The following is a 19,863-nucleotide window of genomic DNA, read 5'->3' on the forward strand; positions in this document are numbered from 1 at the left end:
TCGATTGCTTCTATGGATCAGAACTGTTCTATTCAAAAGAAAAGGGCTATTTCTTAGCTTAAAATTAGCACCATATCCTCTGTACTCGCAAATTCTGAGAAGTGAGTCAAAATCACTAATATAATATACTTTTGATAGCAGTCTCATTTTGAAGACAGGGACTTTAGTCTTGCCTTAATTCTTAAGTCAAACCCAAGGAGCAACTCCCTAATAAAAACATGATACCTCTAGCTAAGGAGTGGTTTTTTGATATATATGCCCATATAGAATGTGTAACACTAATTTTAAAAACTAATAGGTCAGAAACTCAAAGCTGGTAAGCAAGTATAACACCATCCTCTCTTTCTACAGTTGTGTATAATACTTTTTATTTAAGGATACTAACTTTCAGGGACAGGTATTTCCTGGCATTTGCTGACTGGCTGGAGGAGTTGATGCTCTTGGCGTTGCCTGAGGTACTTAACCTAGCTGGTCATTAAATGATAGGGATTGTCTGATGTGGAAGTAGTTATTGCCATTACAAAGAGAAATAAAAATATGATTCTCATTGAAAATAAGAACATTGAATATTATATCACCATAGGTGTGGATTTTTGTTCATAGTTTGGGATTTTTGCTAGTAATTAAAAAGCATAAGCACTAATAGAATTGTCTTTTCTGTAGTCTATTAAATTTATAATTCTATTTAGGTTAGGTTTTATACCCTCAGGTGTAACAGTAGTACACAGAAGAGCAGCTACGTAAGGTGGCCTCTCCTCACTCAACTAACCTACTTGCTATAAACACACAACCACTGTAGTCTCATTTTTCTCAGTTTAGGCACATTTTTGTTTTGTTTAGTTTACTCCATTCAGCACTAACCAGCCAGAGCTACTAAGGGAAACTTAGCTGCATAGAAGCTGAGTTGCCAGTGGTGCTGACACTAACAGAATTGTCAAAATTCCAGGAGTGGAACCTCATCTTGAGCATGTGAGCAGGAGAAGCACAAGTTCTGAATCACTGATGGTAATGGATTTGTAGCTGGGGAAAATATTCAAGCTATTAAGCAAGCCTGGAACTAGTATGATCAGGTGGAGATTTACTCTAAGTTTTTTTTAACTCTAGCGTGCATTAAAAGAAAGCTCTCGGCTCTGATAACTACTGTGTGTTAGAACAATAAAAGGTGGGTCTGATTTTTGTATTCTGAATTTTATCTGAACCAAAGCCTAGTGGAGGGAGCCTTTAAATTTGCTTCCCTTGACTTCGTGGAAAATATTGCCAAAAAAACCCCCATACAACTGCAGTGAAAACAGTAGCTTTGTATTACTGTTTTGTGGCTGAGTCATTTTGTAATATGTTGTGGGTGCTGTAGTGCCTGGTTCTCTTCACACAGGCAGTAGTAGAAGCCTTGAAAACGAGTATCAAAACAAAAGAGAAGGGATAGAAAGGGAGAGGTGCAGAGAAATGATTTGATTTGCCATAGGTTCTGCAGCAATACTGAAACACAACTGAGAGTTCTGCTCAAGTCCTCTCATTCTCAGTTTAATGAGCTATTCATTAATCATATTAATGTGTTTTGGGTTTTTTTCTCCACTGAAGGCACATTCCTTACAGTTTTGAGAACTTGCATCTTTGCTAGGAAAAAGATGGATATTTTTATGAATTAGTTTATTCATTAAAACAGAGAGAAAGAAAGGTTAAAAGAGAACTATGATAAACTGGACAATGACATAAATAGAACGAGACCTTAAAAAAATACAGATGTGCATCCTGCAGATCTGTGTGCATACAGAGTGCAGTCTTGAGGTAAAGCATCATATAGATATGCAGTTTTTCATCCCAAGGCTTTTTCTGTTAAGAACAATAGCGTGTATTCATCATTTAAGGTTCATCCACATAGATTTCTTTTGGCTGAACATATAACCTGATGGCTAGGGTTGCATCTGTCTATCATCTAGATTACACTGCAGGTTTAGATATGTAATCAGGTTTAGAGCTTTACTCAGTTACTTGAGAACACGGTTAAAAAGAAATGTCATTAGTTGTGTGCAATCTGCATATGTACGGAGGTTTTTATCTTCAAATTTGACAGCTGATGAAACTCACAGTGACCTCTTGAAAAAGCGTATGTTTCAGGGTGATATTATCACAAGAAAAAGATGCTACCAAATGTAACATTATGCTGTTCATTTGAAATTCACAGAAAACCTCAGCTCGCGCATAAATTATAGATTGAGCCAGGTCTATGATCATCTGTTTTAATATATATCTCTTTCTCAGAGTTACATCCCAATGAGTACAAGAATGCTAAGTAATACAAATCTTGAAAATGCTACAGAGATGCAAAGATCTTTGGCAATGTGCAGATTTGTGCACTACTCACAGATTAAATTAAGTGATTAGAGCTCCATGCTTCCAGTTTTAAAATAGGTACCTTTAAGCTGAATGTGACTGAGGAGAATTAGTTTCATCATTTTCACTCTCCTTGTTGCAGTGCCCCAAAATCATCATTATTCCAGTTTAAGTCTCTCAAATAGAACATTTTTACCATATTTAGTGTGCATCTGCGTAGTGGGAAAGATTCAGCCTTCTACAGAGATTGTGGTATTCTTGGTATTTTGCAGAACATTTTATGAAAAAAATCCATTTGACAAAGTTAACTGATAAGAGCAAGACATTAATACAAAAGACAAAGAACCATTTTTCTTGCCTTAATTCACTGTCAGAGACTTATTTGAATGTTACCACTAAACAGGTGGGGGATGTAATTTGACAAGCTACACGATCTAAATACATCAATCCTCTAACTGTATTGGGGTATGTTAAAAACCAAACCCCAAAGCATCCCTATGTGTGTAAAGAAAAATCTGCGAACTTCCTAGCACTCAACACCTTTGGGGAAGCAGGGAGGAGAAATACTGTGCACCACTATGCCAGGCTAAACATCCCAGCCCAAACACCCCCATCTTGGACCACAAGACAATATTTTAAAAAGTGACAGTCAGTGGTCATGAGGGAAAAGCAATTTTTACTATGGGTTAGAGAAAAGTGCTAAATGATTCCAAGAGCTCAGCAAAAGACGACAGCAGATGAAAAGGCTCCACATTTAAGTGGCTTATGATTTTCATGGGACCTGACTTAGAGTATCTGAGTGCTTGATGCTGACAGTTCTTCATATTCTGTCATAATTAGTCTATCGTTTGCTCATTTTGCTCTTATTCGCAGCTACTTATTATGTTACTGGCCATAGCTTAATTTGCATTCAGTGCTTCATATTCTGTTTCAGCACCATTTTCTCCTGCAGGAAAGTTTCCTTTCTGGTTCTTCATTGGCCTTGTGCACTGAGGAGGACCTAAACCTGCAGGTGATACCTTTATTGTAAGCAGAAAGTGGGTCACTGGCTTCTCATAAAACTGGGGATGATTCTTCCCTAGATTTTATCTTCACCTGCTGCTCCTGCATTTTTAAAAGCATTAGACACATCCTAGCTCCCTGGGAGACACTTCCATACTATTTCCCTCAAGCAGGCCTCAATTGCGTTTTCATCCTCCAGCTGGGAGAGCACAATGAGACTTTCCCCAGAAATCTGTCAATGCAGATCATTTAATTAGGCCAGATGGGATCACTCTAGCAGAAGTACAAAGCTCATTTTCCCCTTGGAATTGCTAATGCTGCCTTCCCAGTGTTCTGTCTTGGTGGTTGGAGAGATGAAGTTAAGATATAATGCATCCTTTTCACTCTGGTGCATGCACTGTGGCTTCTTATTATAGGTCTGAAATATTCAACCTTAACTTCCTGCCCTCTTGCACTTCCGTGTTTTCCCGTGTTTGTACATGGCATAAGAGCAGTGCCATTGTTCAGCTGTACTTGAACTCAAAATGTTTTCCCAAGCAAAAGAAGCTGCTACTGTAGCTGAGTACATCTCGATAGCTGAAGACTAAACATGACAAAGGTTTTTCTGTATATCCTAAACAAGTATTACAAATGAAATGTATTCAGAGTTAAGGCTATACTCTAAAGATAGCCAAACAATTCAGAAAAAAATCTGTAGCTAAAGCACGCACACAACTTTGCACTGTTATGATGTTGTGCAAGAACTATGATTATGATGGAGTTTTAATATTTGTAGTGCTAGATGGCCTGAAACTGGCTCTTAAAGATAGAGGTTTTGTCCATCCATTTATTTTTTCCTGTTTGTGTTACTGTTAAATGGCATAGTTAATATTGTCTGGCTGTGCATTTCTTACCTTACAGCTTAACTGAGACCGAAGAAATCTTGAGAGATCTTAAGTTTAACTCAAGTACAGCCTTTAATAAACTTAAACTAAAGCTGACAGAAAAATTCTTCTCCATTCAAAGATAACTTGATGTTCAGAAAATAAATCCATATTTGGTTATATAAGATAAAAATTTGATTTAAGCAAAAGTATATCCAAACTAAAGCCATGGAATCATGATTGCTTATCTGCTGCAGGTACACTGGAGAAAGGGCAACTATATAATCTTCCTGCTTTTAGGGACCCCACTCATAGGCTTACATCTAGTCTTAGAAGTAGCCTGTTAGTGAGAATACGGTTCATTGCGCCTTTTGTTTGGTATTTAATATTCTTGATGAACTTTCTTGGATAACAGCAGTTGTGGTGATGGGCTATTTGTAGCTATTGATCCTCTACAGACCTCGATTGAGGTAATCAGCAAATTAACATGAGCAACTAAATTGCCATTATTATTGACCTGAGCTGGATTCACAGCAGTGACCCAGTGCTAACAGACCCCATTATGCTGTCCCTAGAGCCTCCTGTTCTGCAGTGTAAGCTCAAGTATAACACAGAACAATCAGCCAATAGAATTTCCATGCTAAAAATCCTGTAATCCACAGAATTACGGTTCCCTTATCCTGATTCTAGCCTTTTTTTTTTTCTTCTTTTCAGACTTAGTGACTATTAATGAAAAGCAAAGCTTATTGTCTGCCAAAGCAGCTAACCAGAAGTATGGTTCAGTGACCAGTACAACCCATCACTCAAGGGAAAGGACTTAATTTTTCTACACTGTCACTTTCAGTGTAACCATGGATGTATGTAATTTAGGGACAGCAAAACCAGTTCAGGTTTGCAATACACTGCTACCCGTAGCCCTGACATAAGCATCGAGGCTCTGTTGCAGTACCTGGTAAGCTGGATGCCCAAAATGCCAAGAAACCCATAGGGAGGCAGCACTCTTATGGTTAGTTGTTTAGTAACTCAGCTCCATTGAAGCCTGACTTGTGAGCCTGCTTGAAGGCCATGGACCTTTGGTAATGAAGATGGACTCAGAAAGCTGAGGCATCTCCATAGCTAGACAGCAAATGAGCAGAAGTGTTGAGAGCATACATTTGGACTTGAGTAGCTAAAAGTTTACACGAGTAGGCTACTAATATTTTTTTTTTTAAAGAAAAAAGAAAGGCCGCAAAAAGAAAGAATGATAGGGTAAGACTGAAGTATGCAGGAGTACCTCAGATATCTGTATGGTGCTAACAATGTAGGAGAACAGTAAGAAGAGGGTTATTTCCTAAGGAGAAGCGGGGCGCCGAGGATAGCCACAGCACTGGCCAGGCTACAAGCTCCCCTGCAGGGCATGGTCCCACAGTACTGGAGCCAGGCAAGGAGAGCACAGTGCTGGTGGCAGCAGCTGTTCCCATCAGTGGTGTCAAGCAAAAGCAAGGGAACAGATTAGGTCTGATGTCAAATTCAAACACCATAAGAACAGGAAAAGAAACAAGAACCTACAATAAGACCAAAGGCCCAGGTTGGAGCATATATGGGACTTCTGGGTGCACAGCCAGAGGGCACATGGATGGAGATCTGAGGTGAGGCTGCTCAGGGCAATTAAAGGCGGTTAAAGAACTTTACAATGTTGGTAGGTAAGAGCAATCTACCCACACTTTTTGGGCGTGGCACCTGGAGAACAGATGAGTTAGCCTAGAGCATCTAAATGGCATCACATGTCTGCATTTAGGCCACTGAAACCCACCTGCAGTGATGAATTGCAGTATGAGCATTACAGCACTTCCTTACTCTGTATTAGTATTCTGAAAATAAATAAATTAGACTGAGGAACTCAGCAATTACGGTATGGGAAGCTGCAGGAGCATCTAAATTTGGAGTTGGATAAGATGGGGTTTCCAGAAAGAAAACGCAGTTAAGAAAATTTGTCTGGGCTTGATTGGAATGAACTCTTAATTTCTTTCTAATTTTCACAAACCAAAAATAAAATAGATTATTTTTATATTAATCTGCTGGGTTTTTTTTTTTAAACTCCAGTTAGGGAAAAATTTATATTAATACTTTTTGATGAAGAATTTCCAATTGACTGTGCTGTTGAATACGGGACACTTAAGAAACTGAGTCAAGCAATGTATCAGATCCTTTTCTTCAAAGAGTTATTGTTTTGACAAAAAATGCAATAAACAGAGGCATGGTTGACCAGATGAGCTTTAATAGAAGTTTTAGTGCAGATTCCCTGCTCTGGCAGGGGGGTTGGACTAGATGATCTCCAGAGGTCCCTTCCAACCCTATGATTCTATGATTAGATAACAAGTTCTTAGAATATGGATGCAGTAACTGTTCTTTCTTCCCCTTTCTGTGAATTTAAAAATGCCTTCCTGGTGTCTTAGTAAACTAGCTGTGGTGGGTTTTCCTGTTTATTGGGTTTGCTGTTTGGGCTAAGGCATCAAACCGAGTTCTGAGTTTGCTTAGAGCTGAAAGGCTTAATGTACTCAGCTCCTTATACCTTGCATGAACACACTGCGTGCAAAGACTAGCACTTGAGATTTATCTGCGTCGTCATTAAAGTAGAGAGAATGCATTAAGAAAAGCTGATAGACTGAGTATTGAGATTCTTGGTGCATTTTGTGAAGAACATAAAATCTGCTCTGTCTTTGCTTTTCATCAGCACCGACTGGGAGTATAGCATCTTTCTCTACTTACAAAATCTTGGGGAGAAAAAAAGCTATAATTCCTGATGATTTGTAACTACCTAGATAATTTGTACTGCTATTAGTAATTCTCTGAATTGAATTTAGAGATAGTAATTGGTATTTAATTCATGTGTTTGAGGTGTGATTGGTCAGAAGTCATAAAGTAGGAGTGAGAGGAATAACTAGAGGTGGCTCTGATTAAGTGTGGGCTTAAAACCTGTCCTGGAGAGTGGAGAAAGAATGATTCTCACAGACTTTTAAGGTATCTTCTGAACCTTTTCCATTATTGCTTGCTAAGGCCTACTGTGGGCACCTTTCCTCCAGAGCAAGTAAGGCTATGTGAATGTGTAGGTTGAAAGGAAATCGGGGCTTTCTCGCCAGGTGTGTAAAGCTGCAAGATGTGCAGCCTGCCTTGCACAGCCCCCAATACCTCCTTCTCCACTGGGATGCAAACTAGGGTTTGGTCAGAGAATGGGGAAGACTCCATGCATTTTATTTTTTTCTAATTAGCAAAGAGGTATTTCCTATAGTAGTTCAGAATTAGAATTCTGATATAATTCAATTGTACCAATTAAGTCTAACCATAATATTAGGGATGAAGCAGTGTATTTCCATCATTCAATTTCAAAGTGAAGTGATGACAGAATGAGAAATATAATGATGACAGAATGAGGAATATGCATAATTTATTATCAGGATCTGTGTTGTCTCAGTTCCTGATTGGTTTATTTTTTCTAAGGGAATAGTTAATGTGTGATATTCTGATTTTTAATGATGGCTAATACAGAGCTAAGGTCTGGTGTAAAGTTGTTATTTAAATGGATTTAATTTATTATGAATATATAAAATAACTAAAGTACATGATGTGCACTGTATCATTAGAATTTGTGCCTCTTTTTAATCTGATTAGTTATTTTATATGAGTAGAATTAGATGATTGCAGTGGAAATGCCAAGAGATAGATTTGATGTCTTTATTTAAGAGAGAATCTGTTAATCCAGTTTCTCAGAACATGTGCTAGTTCTGTTGGTTGTAAATCCTTTTCAAGATGACTTGAATTTCCCTCTGCTTACTTTGAACACTTTTTCCTACTGGAATCTGAGAATTATGTAATCATGTTTTTTTTAAAAAAATTAACTAAATTTTTTACCAAAAAAAGCACCAAAAATAGTAACACAATAAATTATTGGAAAGTATACAGATATGCCTATTTTGATTCTGAGGACTAATATGGCTTTGGACTCCTTTAATGAAATTCAGTTTCAGTAAGTTTCACTGAAACTTGTTTTAAAAGACCATCAAATATCCCATGTAAAAAATTAATAGGTCCTATTTTTGTTTCCAAAACACCAACCCTATCCCCTACCCCAAAAAGCGTGCAGAGACAAAGTACCATAGATGTATATCTTGTAGTATTTCCTGCTGAACTGAACTTTTGTGAAGTTAAGGAGGTCACTTGGAACTACTGTGAGATAACTCCATGGATAGAAAAGTGCAGATAGACTCTTACAAATGTTATAGCTGGCCACAAAGACGGAAGCACAACTACTGTCCCTTCTCTCATGTTGTAGCCTGTAAAGTATATATCCTAGTCTTACGCACATCGAATGTATCTGATTTGTAGCACTGTTTCATTAATATGAAGTACCTCATGAATCTGTATCCTATTGTGTCACAGTGCAATGACACCAGTATGCAGTCTCATCTCATATGTCTGCATATCTCCAACTATTGGTAACAAAAGTTATACATATGGATCAAATGCTTTTTAGAGCAGGTGGTTCATCGCTTTCCCTCTGTGTGTTCGTTTTGGACCCCACATACTTTTATCCTGCTGATTCTCTAGATTAGAACAAAACCCAGCCTTGGAAGTTGGGATATTATTTATATCTTTATTTGTTATAAATATGCTTCCTTATATTCATTTTAAGAACGCACCAAAACCGCATGCTCTCTTCTCTTCTGTTTGAATGACACTGTCCAGTTAATGAGTTTAACTTCATGTTGTCTGAGAGCTCTATATAAAAATGCCCACTTGGAAAATGCCCTTGAATTCAGCAGACAGCACATGATGTATGAAATAGAGTAAAAACAAACAAACTTTTCTGAGCACAATGGAGAGTGTTTATGATTCAAACTTCCTTCTGCAGGAGTGCACAATTGGTGGATTTAGACTGTTATGAGTGATTTGTATTGCAGTGAAATCTGGAGATTTCAGGAGATACTGTATTCAGAGCCAGCTCTTTCACTGGATACATTAGGAAGGTGAACAGAGGGGTAAAGTTCCTCCAGTTCATGCAATAAATGAATAGCCAAGATGGTATTTTGGATGCGTGGCTTGTTTAGGGAGTGTCTGTATTGACTGTGGAAAATACAAATGAAAATGTAAGGACTGACATCTGTTCCGCTCCAGTGGAAGCTCTCCAGGAATTTGGAGGAAAACACCTAATGTGGAAGAAATAGGGGCAAGAGAGACAAGGAAGAGGAACTTGAAAATGATAACCTTAGAACAATATTTACTAATAAATGAAAATGCTTAAGTAGGGAAATCAGCAAAGGTCTTAGATATTTTGGCCATAGCTTGACAAATGCTACATTTGACAAATACTGCCATTTGTAAAATGAAAATCCAGGTTCAGTTTTAGACCCCAGATCCTCTCAAACTGGATATTTGTATTCCAGTTTCCAGTTCAAGCCTATTTCTAACACATTTTGCTAGTAAAACACAGAGATGCTAACAGTCGAAGTGATTACACATTAAGTCACGTTTTGTTTAATTTCTACCTAAAATAATATTTTCCTTTTTCCTTCCCCCTCCCCCCCTTTAATCAGAGAATCTTAATACTAAAACACTCCAGTCTGCTGAAACATTTGATTAATTTTGTGTGGTTGCAGTTTTGTAATGAAACCCTGAAAGCAGCCAAGAAGCTTTACACAGCTCCACGGAACATAGCTGTGAATTATTACTGGGGTAACATTCCAAGGAATTAAGTACAGCATTCAGCCTCAGTGGAAGGTTTCTGTCTGATTGGTTTTCTCGTCACAACTTCTTACTCCTTATACTACAGAGGCTGGAATTCCTGTGAGGGTGCTGGGCTCAGTCTGAGAGAAGGGCAAATATTTATGGTGTGGAGACGTTTTTTTTATTCAGCTATAAAGATAGGTGACCATGGCACAGGGCTTTGAGAGAAGATTTAAGTGAAGAAGAAAATACCAATGAATCTGACTAAACATGGAAGGGAGTAAATGTTGGAATTTGCAGACAAATACACAGCTTTTGAAAACATCATAGTAAATTATGGGAAGGTTTGGCTCGAAAAAACCCAATATACCATCTAGTCCATACATTTCCACAAGGTAAGATAACTTCTGCCAAGCTTTTCCTGATAAACATACCTGTAATATGTTCTTCAAAATCCTTCAGTGCTAAAGCAATGTGTCACAGTTCTCCGCTGTCCTCGCTGTACAAGTTTTTGTAGTGTCTAGCCTGAATCTCTCTTGCTGAATGCAAAGCATTATTCATTCTTTTGCCCTTAGAGAATAAACAGTTTATTAACTCTTTCTCTTCCCCTTTGCATCTTGTACATAGAGGTTTAGAGTCAGAATCACAGAAGAGTGCTCTTTCAGAGAATATACATTCCTAATAGTTTCAGTCTTTTTCTTAGACATTTCAATAAGCCTATGATTATGTGACATCTTGCTGGATCTCTGGTAGTTCTTATCTCCTATGGCCATTCTGTGGTTGATTTGAATCTTTCTTCAAATGCAGTGCTCAGGTGATTTATTTCAACTGAGACACTATCAGGCTGGATAGAGGAATTGCTAATGTATCTTACCTATAACACTTACTTTGTGTTTCCTCATAAGATGTTTGGTTTAGAGCGGTAATATGATAATGCTGATTTCAATTTGTGATCTATCATAACTCTGGTATCCTTATCTGGAAAAATGGTGCTTATCGCATTGTTCACCCCTATAGTTGTTGGTTGGTAGTTTGGTTTTTTTGCAGTTGATTAATCCTCACTGTAATGCTTTGCATTTCTCCTCACTGAGTTGCACCTGGTTTTTTCACACCTTGTCTTCAATTGCTCAAGGTCATTGGGTATTCCAATACTCAATACTCCAAGTACTCATAACTTTTTCTGTTATTGCATTCCATGTTTCTCTTTAACTAATTAACAGCGTTTGGATTTTCTTCCTAAATTTTGTTGTGCTTTGTTATTTACAGAAAAACAGAAGCAGACCACTGAAAATACATGTGCATGCATTTACATGTGCTCTTTCACTTAAAATACTGCCTTGTGTCTGGCAATATCTAGTACAAATGGGAAAGTTCAGAAAAATATGTAGGAGCAGATGGAAATACCAGTTTGGAAAACTTTGAGGGGAAGAGTGAGCCAGTAGAGTCTTGGAGTTCAATGTACGATAATATTCTCCCATGGGTAGAATCCTGGAGAAAGTGAAGATGGTCCGCCGTCTTTCCTCACTGAGGTAACTGTTAAAGACAAGAAACTTGAGGAGATAACTCAAAGTTCAGCTCTTCCTTGGTAGGTGTCACTAAGCACAGAAAGGAAGGAGTGATAAGAAATAGCAGTTTACTTGCTCTTGGTACAAGGGAATGATATAAAATTTCTGTAAAAGCTATCCATCTTCATTACTGAGTTATCGGTTTGAAACTTCCTTGCTATGTAAATCATTCTGAGGTATTATGAGAGGAGTGATAAGTGTATCTTTTTCCAGAAGGATGTTGTGCTGCTTTTCATTTACTAACTTGCTAATATTCATGAGACAAGGGTAATGGTAGTTGAGTTTTTTTGAAGGGCTATGTGCAGAGATAACTCTCCTCAGCATGATACTAGTGATGTGTATTGGGAGGGAACTCCTGCTTTGCTTAGATGTTATGCCTGGCATTTGACTATTCTTGTTCCAAAATAGGAATGCCAAATAAAGTTGGATTCCAAAATGCTTCAACTCCCCTGAGCAAAGCAGTATTTACAAGGACAAAAATAGATTTAACATCCTATCACCAGCCTTTTAATGCATGTTTTAAATACTAGGAACTCTTTTGGGGGGAAGGAGTAGGGAGAGTTGTAGTTATGTATAAATAAAATGCCTGAGCTGTAAATAACAGAAGAGATCAGAGGTGGAAAATCTTGCTTTTTGGATAGCCTGTGATTAGTCCTTAAAAATTGCTTGAAAGTAACAGTTTAAAAAACAGTTGCCTTAATTCTCTTTTTCATTTAAAGAATGTTAAGATGGAATGCTTAAGGGAGATCACATTGCCCATGGTACAAAGTGCACTTTAATTATATGCTGTCGCTTCTAGATGACCTTGAAATTTATTGACATAGAATTACTAGTCCCTGGCTTTTTCCATCTTTTGCATTTTTGCAGCACCATGAAATTTTTCCTGTTCTAGACAGACCCACCTGGCATCTCATCCATGACCACAAATCAATTAAATGGTCTTGCCAGGGTTGCAGAATTTTACGGATAGAAATTCAGCAGTTGTCATTTACAGCAGGCTGTGGAGAAAGCTTTGTAAAATGTGATACAGTAGGAAACACCACCCTTTTGGGAGTCAGGCCAGTCTGTGTGAGAAACAGCGCTGAAAAATCGTCACTGAGAAGTAGGGATAATCGAGGAAAGGAACCTGGGAATATAGTGTGTCTGTCTATGGGCAAAAGAGTGCTGGAAAAATTTCAGCTGACCAGCTCTAGAAGTCACAAAAAAAAGGACTTCAGAAAATAGTTTAGATTTTAAAAAATTCTTCACTTGTGTTTGAAATCAATTTGAAACTTGAATCCAGGGGGAGAAGCTTCAAAACAATGAAGAAAACACTGTCGTTCTGGTTATAAGCATAGAGCACTTGTAATCCGGGAGGCTCATGTTGTCTGTCTGACTGAGAGCAAGGGCCAAAACCCCTGAGTCTAGCATCATAGTGAGTGTCTTCACCCAGAACTCCTTTTCCTTAGGACCTTTTCCATTTTGTATAAATGTAAGTTTGAGTTGATCATTCAGGGACCACAACACAGCTTCTTATGGTGTGAGTTTGAAATTAATCCTGAGCCTCAGAAGTCTTTTCTGATAAAATTTTCATGAAATTTTAGTAGGAGAGTATCTGTTGCAACATTGTTGTAGTATTTTTCTATGGACACTCCACTTCGTTATATAATCCCCAACCATTTTTATTCATCCACTACTGAAAAGGAACTGATACCATTTCTGCTATCAAAAAAACTCCACCCTCTAATCCAAAGCACATATGCAAAGATTTCCCAGAATCAAGCAAAGAACACAAAACTCACCATGAGGTGGTGTTTTATTTTGATGAGATGCCAGAAGTTCTTGAAAATACATCAGATATCTGTGATAGTCTTTATAAAGGCAATTTGTGTAAAATAATTTTAATGATAACTGTACTATTTTCACTAATTAGGCTTTATAGAAATCAACAGAAATGGGGTAATGTTCATTTACCTGGATTTAAAGGAACGGAGTGGAATGAATAAAGAAATATTATTGACTCTATTTGCTTCTTTTGATTAGTGTAAACCTCAAATTTCCAATAATACGCTATATGGGCTCCCTCCTTCCTTGCGGCAGTTGATACTGTTCTGTTTTCATAGGTATTGCTAATGCATATGGCATGTTTTGAAATATAGTCTGCCTTCATTGCCCACTGAGATGTCATTTAAGAGGGAATTAATGAAGGTTAGGAACTAACATAGGTTCCCGGCCAGCAGTTGCTAGTAGAGGAGGGAATAGAAACTTCTCAAGTGACAAATACTAAAATGGGTGAAACAAATGCTTTCAGAGTAGGGTTGGATGGGAATGTTCTTGTGTGGGAGAATCAAGTGACAGGAATATAGATCTATACATCTTTGGAGAAGAGTGCTGGGAACAGAGTCTTGGAGGATTTTGACAATTAAAACAGAAAGCGTGACTGGAAGCAGTAACCACATCCGAGTTGTTCTTTCCCTGAAGGGGAATTTGCTAAGACTGGCAGCAAGAGCTGCCTGAGTGGAGGGTTTACATCTTTTCTTTCACTCTGCCTCTCAGATCTCTGTGACCCTCAGGGACTGACGCGAGCCTTGTTCACTTGGTTTAGTCTTCCTCAGAGTTTCCTTCTCCCCTGACAGTTTCTTATTCATTTCTGGTGGCATCCAGCAGTGACTTGTTTTGGTATGGTGATAGTTCTTCATGCTACATAGCTCTGAATAATTTCTGCCTGTTACATTTCGTGTACTCCCACAGTAATAAGCACTTTTTAATGGAGTCATTAAATAAACCTGTAAAATTCCTTGTGTAACACTTTAGGACTGCTTCATCTGGACCTTCAGAAAGCTAAACCTCTAGTTGTAGTTTACAGTATGGGGAAAAGCAACTGTCTGAAGTCTTAAAAGCCTTGCTTTACCATATGGAAATAATTAAAACAAAAGTAACATTTAAAACATCTTTTTTTAAGCACAGATTATGTACTGAGAGCACTCTCTAATATTGCAGAGAACACCTGCCACAATCTAACCAAAGTCTCTTCTTCCTTTCTTCCCAAGAACAAGAAATGAATTGTCCTTATTTAGATAAATGTTGCAGAGTTGTCCGTTCATTTTAAGTAAAATCTAATTCTGTCACTTAGATTATGTTTTTCTTAGGTCTTTGCTAATTTTTCTGTAGTTAGCCTGTGTAGCTGTGCACAGATGTGACTTCTGACTAAACCAGATCTTCTCAAAAAATACTACTTCACTGTTATTTAAGGATGCAATATTAGGGCTTTTATGGACCACAAAGCTGACTCCTAGCCTTTATTTTAAAAAAAAGAAAAAAGGGGGTGGGTGTGGTGGGAGAAAGGGTTCATTTCAGAGCCATCAGAATTTTTGACATTTGAAACTTTTTCCTGTTTTTTTTTTTTAAATTAAGATCAAAATATTCAGCAGTTTTGAGTGAAATACAGAACCAGTTTGGGATTATCCAAGTATGCATACAAGTTTGCTTATAAACTCTACTGTGATCACTCTTCCTAGTTCTCAGCGTTTCTACAAGGTGTTGAGATGCATCTGTGCTGCATGACTTGGTATTGTCATGTATTAATTTTGGGCTTTTTCCTTGAAGGGAGAAGCTGATGAGGTAACAGGAGAGGCAATGCAGCAGGGATACCAAATGGGGGGACTTCACTTTGGTAAATCTTCGTTATTCTTGAAGAAATTGGGTGTGGGGAAGCAGCTGGCTTTGCGTGGGGAGAATGATAGGGGAAAAGGGAGTCAGAAGCAGAACCTCAGCACAAGAAGTCTGTTTTTGTGGGGATACCCTCACATGCCTGGACTATAAACATCATCAAGAAGTGTGAAGAGTTGAGGCTGTCCCTCTGTCTCTTCAGGACTTCATCTCCACCCTGGCCTGGGTTTGCACAGGGAAAAGGGAGTTGTGTTCAGCATTTGTTGGGCTTTACTTTGGCAGCAATGTGACTTACAGAAACCTCTTCTACACTCTCCTTTGGAGCGGTGAGGGATGTGCAGGCTCCCCAGGCACCTGCCGTAGGCTCAGCACAGTCCGGGGTGGCTGGCAGGGAGCTTCCCACTGCGCTGGGGGATCAGGCAGGACAGTGAGTGTTCTGGCTAAAGGTGGTGGATGTTACCACGCAACATCATTTTGCCAGCACAACTAATGACTCTGCATTAGTATTGATAAGGATAATCCTGACTTCCTCTTACAGAGTTGGGGTTTTTTAACCTGATTTGGGTTTTTTTTAATGCTGTGATTACTGGTTCTAATACAATTCCTGATTAGATGGAGTATTAGATTGAGTTCTGACATCTGAAAATAAAACTAACCCCCTGTAATATCTATGGCAGTACAGAATAAGGAAAGCATAACGCACTACCAGGCAGTGAATCAGGGAGATCTGGCAATACTTGGATCTGGAAGTCTGGCCTTTTTGTGCGACATTGACAGAAATATGGATTACTTTTGGCTACTTGGGTGTAGGCTTCTAATTGCAACTTCACTGAATGGTCATGGTTACCCCTTGCTGTTTGGAAACAAATTTGGAAGCTCACCTTATTGCTGAAAAACAAAACTTCTTACAAGAAATAATGGTCAGATTTTAAACATACGTAATATGAAGAGCTGGTTTTCCAAAGCCCAGAAAGCCCTATTTATAGATAAATTATTTGCTCTTTCCAAGAGCCTGTCCTTGGGTCTGGCTGCAGAATGCATTAGAAAATCCTAGCTAGGACTTAAAGTACACTTTGCTCCTAATTGCTGTGCAAAAGGCACCCATATATAGCCACAGCGCACCCAAGGAGTAGCCTCAATGTTCGTATGGGTACAATTGAATACACAGTGATGTTCTTCAGCTCATGAGTAGAAATCTGTCTACGCCCAGAGCATCTTGCTGGAGAGCCTTTCCTTATGATCATAAAATACAGGAGAAAACCTAGCCATTTAAAATCCAAATATTTGGCACCTCCAGTCTCAGTGCTGCTTCTCCACGGCCGTGCTGGTTTTTAGCTTCCTCTTTTTATTAAACTATTAAATTGGGAATTTTTATTACTCCCAATTTAGCACTTCTAATAAAAAATTACCATTAAAAGCCTCTGTGGGTACTGAAACTTGCAGCTGTGATTGCTCTTGATGGAAATAAAGACAAACTCAGGTTTTAAAGCTTGCCTCTGTCAGGTGGTGGCTCCAAATCAGCGGGAGCTGGGTGGGAGAGCAGCTGGGAAGGAATTACAGCAGCAGGAGGGGGATGAGGAGAGAGAAGGTGGCAGCAGAAGAGAATTAATTATGTGTATGTGGTGCAGCTATAGTTACAGTATGAAAATACCTCAAAGTTTGGAAGTAATCAGAAGCCACTCACTGCTTTAATACAGTACTTACTCAAACATGACATCAGTATTCAGTAGTAGCGGCTTGAACCTCATTGGAGACTTTGAATAATTGTACCATTTGTGTAAAATTCTGTAGCATACAGTGGTCCTGACCACTGTATATCTCAGAAAAAATGTAGCAGCAGGGTGAGGTAGCATGTTGCTACAAATCCTGGGAAGAGGATATTTGAGACTGTTAATAACTGTAAAGGGCAATGTGACTTCTTGAACTGGGGATTCAAGGCCACAATAAAAGAAATTTCAATACAAAGAAAACTTCTTTTATATCCAGCTTCCTAAACTGATGTAATTACCTATTTTTAACAGAGGAAAAAAAATATATAAAAAAATGCAAGAATATATTTTTTAAACTGTTTTTCTGCTGGAAATAAATGTTTTCACTAGAAAAAAAAACCACTGAGATGGAAACTCTGATATAATGATCTAAAGTTTTCTGTCTTAAGTCAGACTTTTTTACAGTCCCTTTTTCTTTCTGTAAGTATAATATGTGGGAGGAACATAGAACCATATTTTCAATTACTAAAGTTGAATTCAAAGTTACCTGACTGGACTGCAGGAGCCAGTCCTGGGATGAAAGGAATATTGCAAGCATGAATGGTGTCTCCTGCAGGGCCTTGGAAATCTCCAGGAATACTGCTCTTCTCTGCTGACTGCTTTTCCCTCTGCTTAGGAAATGAGGCTGCTTCCCTAGAGGGAGGTTATATGGCTTGTGATTTAATTTGTGTTTGGTTCTGAAAGAAAAACCGGTACTGTAGACCTCTGAAATAAAAAGCATAATAGCATAAAACTCCCCATTCTTTCATTACATACTGGATGACCAGAGCTATAGCAACTGAGCAGTTGGTCACAGTCTCATAGTTTACAAAACACTGCTGAAGGTTTGAGGAGGAAATATTCTTGCATTGAAGACAAAACTCCCTTTGACTTCTCCTGGAGCTGCATTTCATGCTTATGATCTGATGGTGCGCCCAGTTATGTCAGAGAACAGGTCAGTCCATCCAGACGCATTTTCAGAAAAACTCCTCAGATTGCACCTTTCAGCAATGTGACTGAGTTAAATTTAGCTCCGCTCATTTTGCTGAAATTTTCTTGAGTGTAACAGTGCTGAAATTAGCTGATAAACTGTGGGGGTTGCCGAGTCTGAATAGCCTTTGATGCTGTCTATCCTTCCTCAGTTTTCCCATCTCTTTTTCATATTATGTGAATGTGAGGCAATGTTTTTTAATCAATTGAAAGTCTGCTCGAAGACAAAGCCAGCATGTGTGCACAGTATTTGGGTGACTTAGGATGCCTCTTAGGACAGCAGATTTTAAGTGATGGCAGGTATCAGCTTTCAGCAGTAATGCACCTCTGCAGCAGTGCAGGGAATGACAAGTGGTCCCAGCTCCCCCCTCTCTTGGAGGCTGCCGCTGCTGCGCCTGGTGGCAGGAGAAAGCGAGTGTCCACCAAGCCGCCCCAGTTTAGTCCTGTGCTTTAATGCATACCTTTTCTGGCAGTGGTGCATGCTAAGACATTCCTCAGACTCGGTCAATATTTGTGTGTGTTTCTGAGAATCTCCATCCATTTTGAATAACTCATATTAGCTGGTGGTCAGGAAAGAGGCATATCGTTTAAAAAGGGGCTTTATGACACTGCCGTTCTATTCATTGGTCTGATCTACAACACGGACTAACCAATTTTTCAAAGGGAGAAAAAGGTGTATTACTGTGGCCAGTATTTAGAAATACAGCAGTATGGCTGTCTGACTTACGAACAGTGACTCAGGCATGCTTCTGGTGGATGAGGAAAATACGCTTGCAATGAATGGGAACAGTGTAGAAGTGAACAAATATTTTGATGTGACCCAGTGAAAGTTAAAGAAAAATGTTCTGATATAGGGAAAGGGAAAGAGGACAATGCCTTTATGATTGCACTAATCAACCATTCTGACTGTTTATATTTCTCCAGGGCTAGAATCGGGGGGGGAGGGGGGAGACGACTGATTCTTATGAATATTTAATATATATATTTTTTAAATGTTTAATCAACTCAGTGAATTAAGGAGACTTGCAATGAACAGATGAAGTATTAGAGTCTGTGGAATGAAGACAAGCATTTAAATTAAGAAAACAGCATGATAAGATTTCGCAAGCTGAGTCCAAGAACCCTTGATCTAGAGATTTAATAGATGGAAGGGAAGACAGGCAGGAATATATAAAAAGATCCTATTAGTGCCCTGGGGTTATCTGAGGAAAAAGTACTTTCCAGAGTGAGAAATTAATTTGAAAATGTTTACTTTTCGTCCAGATGTTTTATGGGGAACCCTATGGCAAAGTGCAGAAAGAATGGGAGATATAAAAATAAAAGCAGGGAAGGAAGATAGAATATTTTAGATGCTCTTTTCCAGGATTTTTTCATGTTCCCATACAGCACAACTTTATGCCTTTTGTAAAGGGAGATCAAAGCTGTAGGAGAAGCATAATCTAACGAAAGGCATCTGGGCCTTGGGATAAAAGGAATAAGTGTCTGAAAAAGGATGACAAGTGTATAGTTATTCCTTCTGTCAGATCTAACATGAAATTGGAGAAACAAGAACACAACCTGCACCAATCTACCTCTCCTACGCCGTCAGGAGTGGAGATCTGAAGCAGTGGGAGGACACACATAGATAAATCGTTGAACTCATAGGGGAATAAAAATGCTGCTGTTGTACAATTGAAAGAAAATGGCCACAGCTTGTCATTTTTGTCTGTCTTAAAACATAGGTTTTGCTTATTAATGTAGATTTATAGGGCTGCCATATCAAAACATTTTTAAGGTTATGTAATAGGTAGCAAGGTATCTGAAAGGTCATTTTCAAAAAGCTAGGATTTGGTGTGTATCATTGTAAAATAGTGCTACTATGTCATTAAAGCTGAAATTCTGAGGAAGTATAAGTTTTTACCCTTTTATCTGTTTCTGGACCTTATGTATAAGTAACATAGACGCTATCATAAGGGCGGGCCAGGCCCCTGGACCGTGCTGCCGGTCTCTAGCAGCAGGCAAAGATTTCTTTTAGAA

At 38.6% G+C, this 19,863-nt stretch overlaps 1 long non-coding RNA gene across 1 annotated transcript in view; it reads left to right on the forward strand.

Annotated features, from left to right (window-relative positions):
• The window catches only part of LOC141744396 (uncharacterized), a 104,203-nt gene that overhangs the window by 45,564 nt on the left and 38,776 nt on the right, over positions 1-19,863 (forward strand). The window lies entirely within an intron of this gene.

This window comes from Larus michahellis, chromosome 6, assembly GCF_964199755.1.
Source record: "Larus michahellis chromosome 6, bLarMic1.1, whole genome shotgun sequence".
NCBI lineage: Eukaryota > Metazoa > Chordata > Aves > Charadriiformes > Laridae > Larus > Larus michahellis.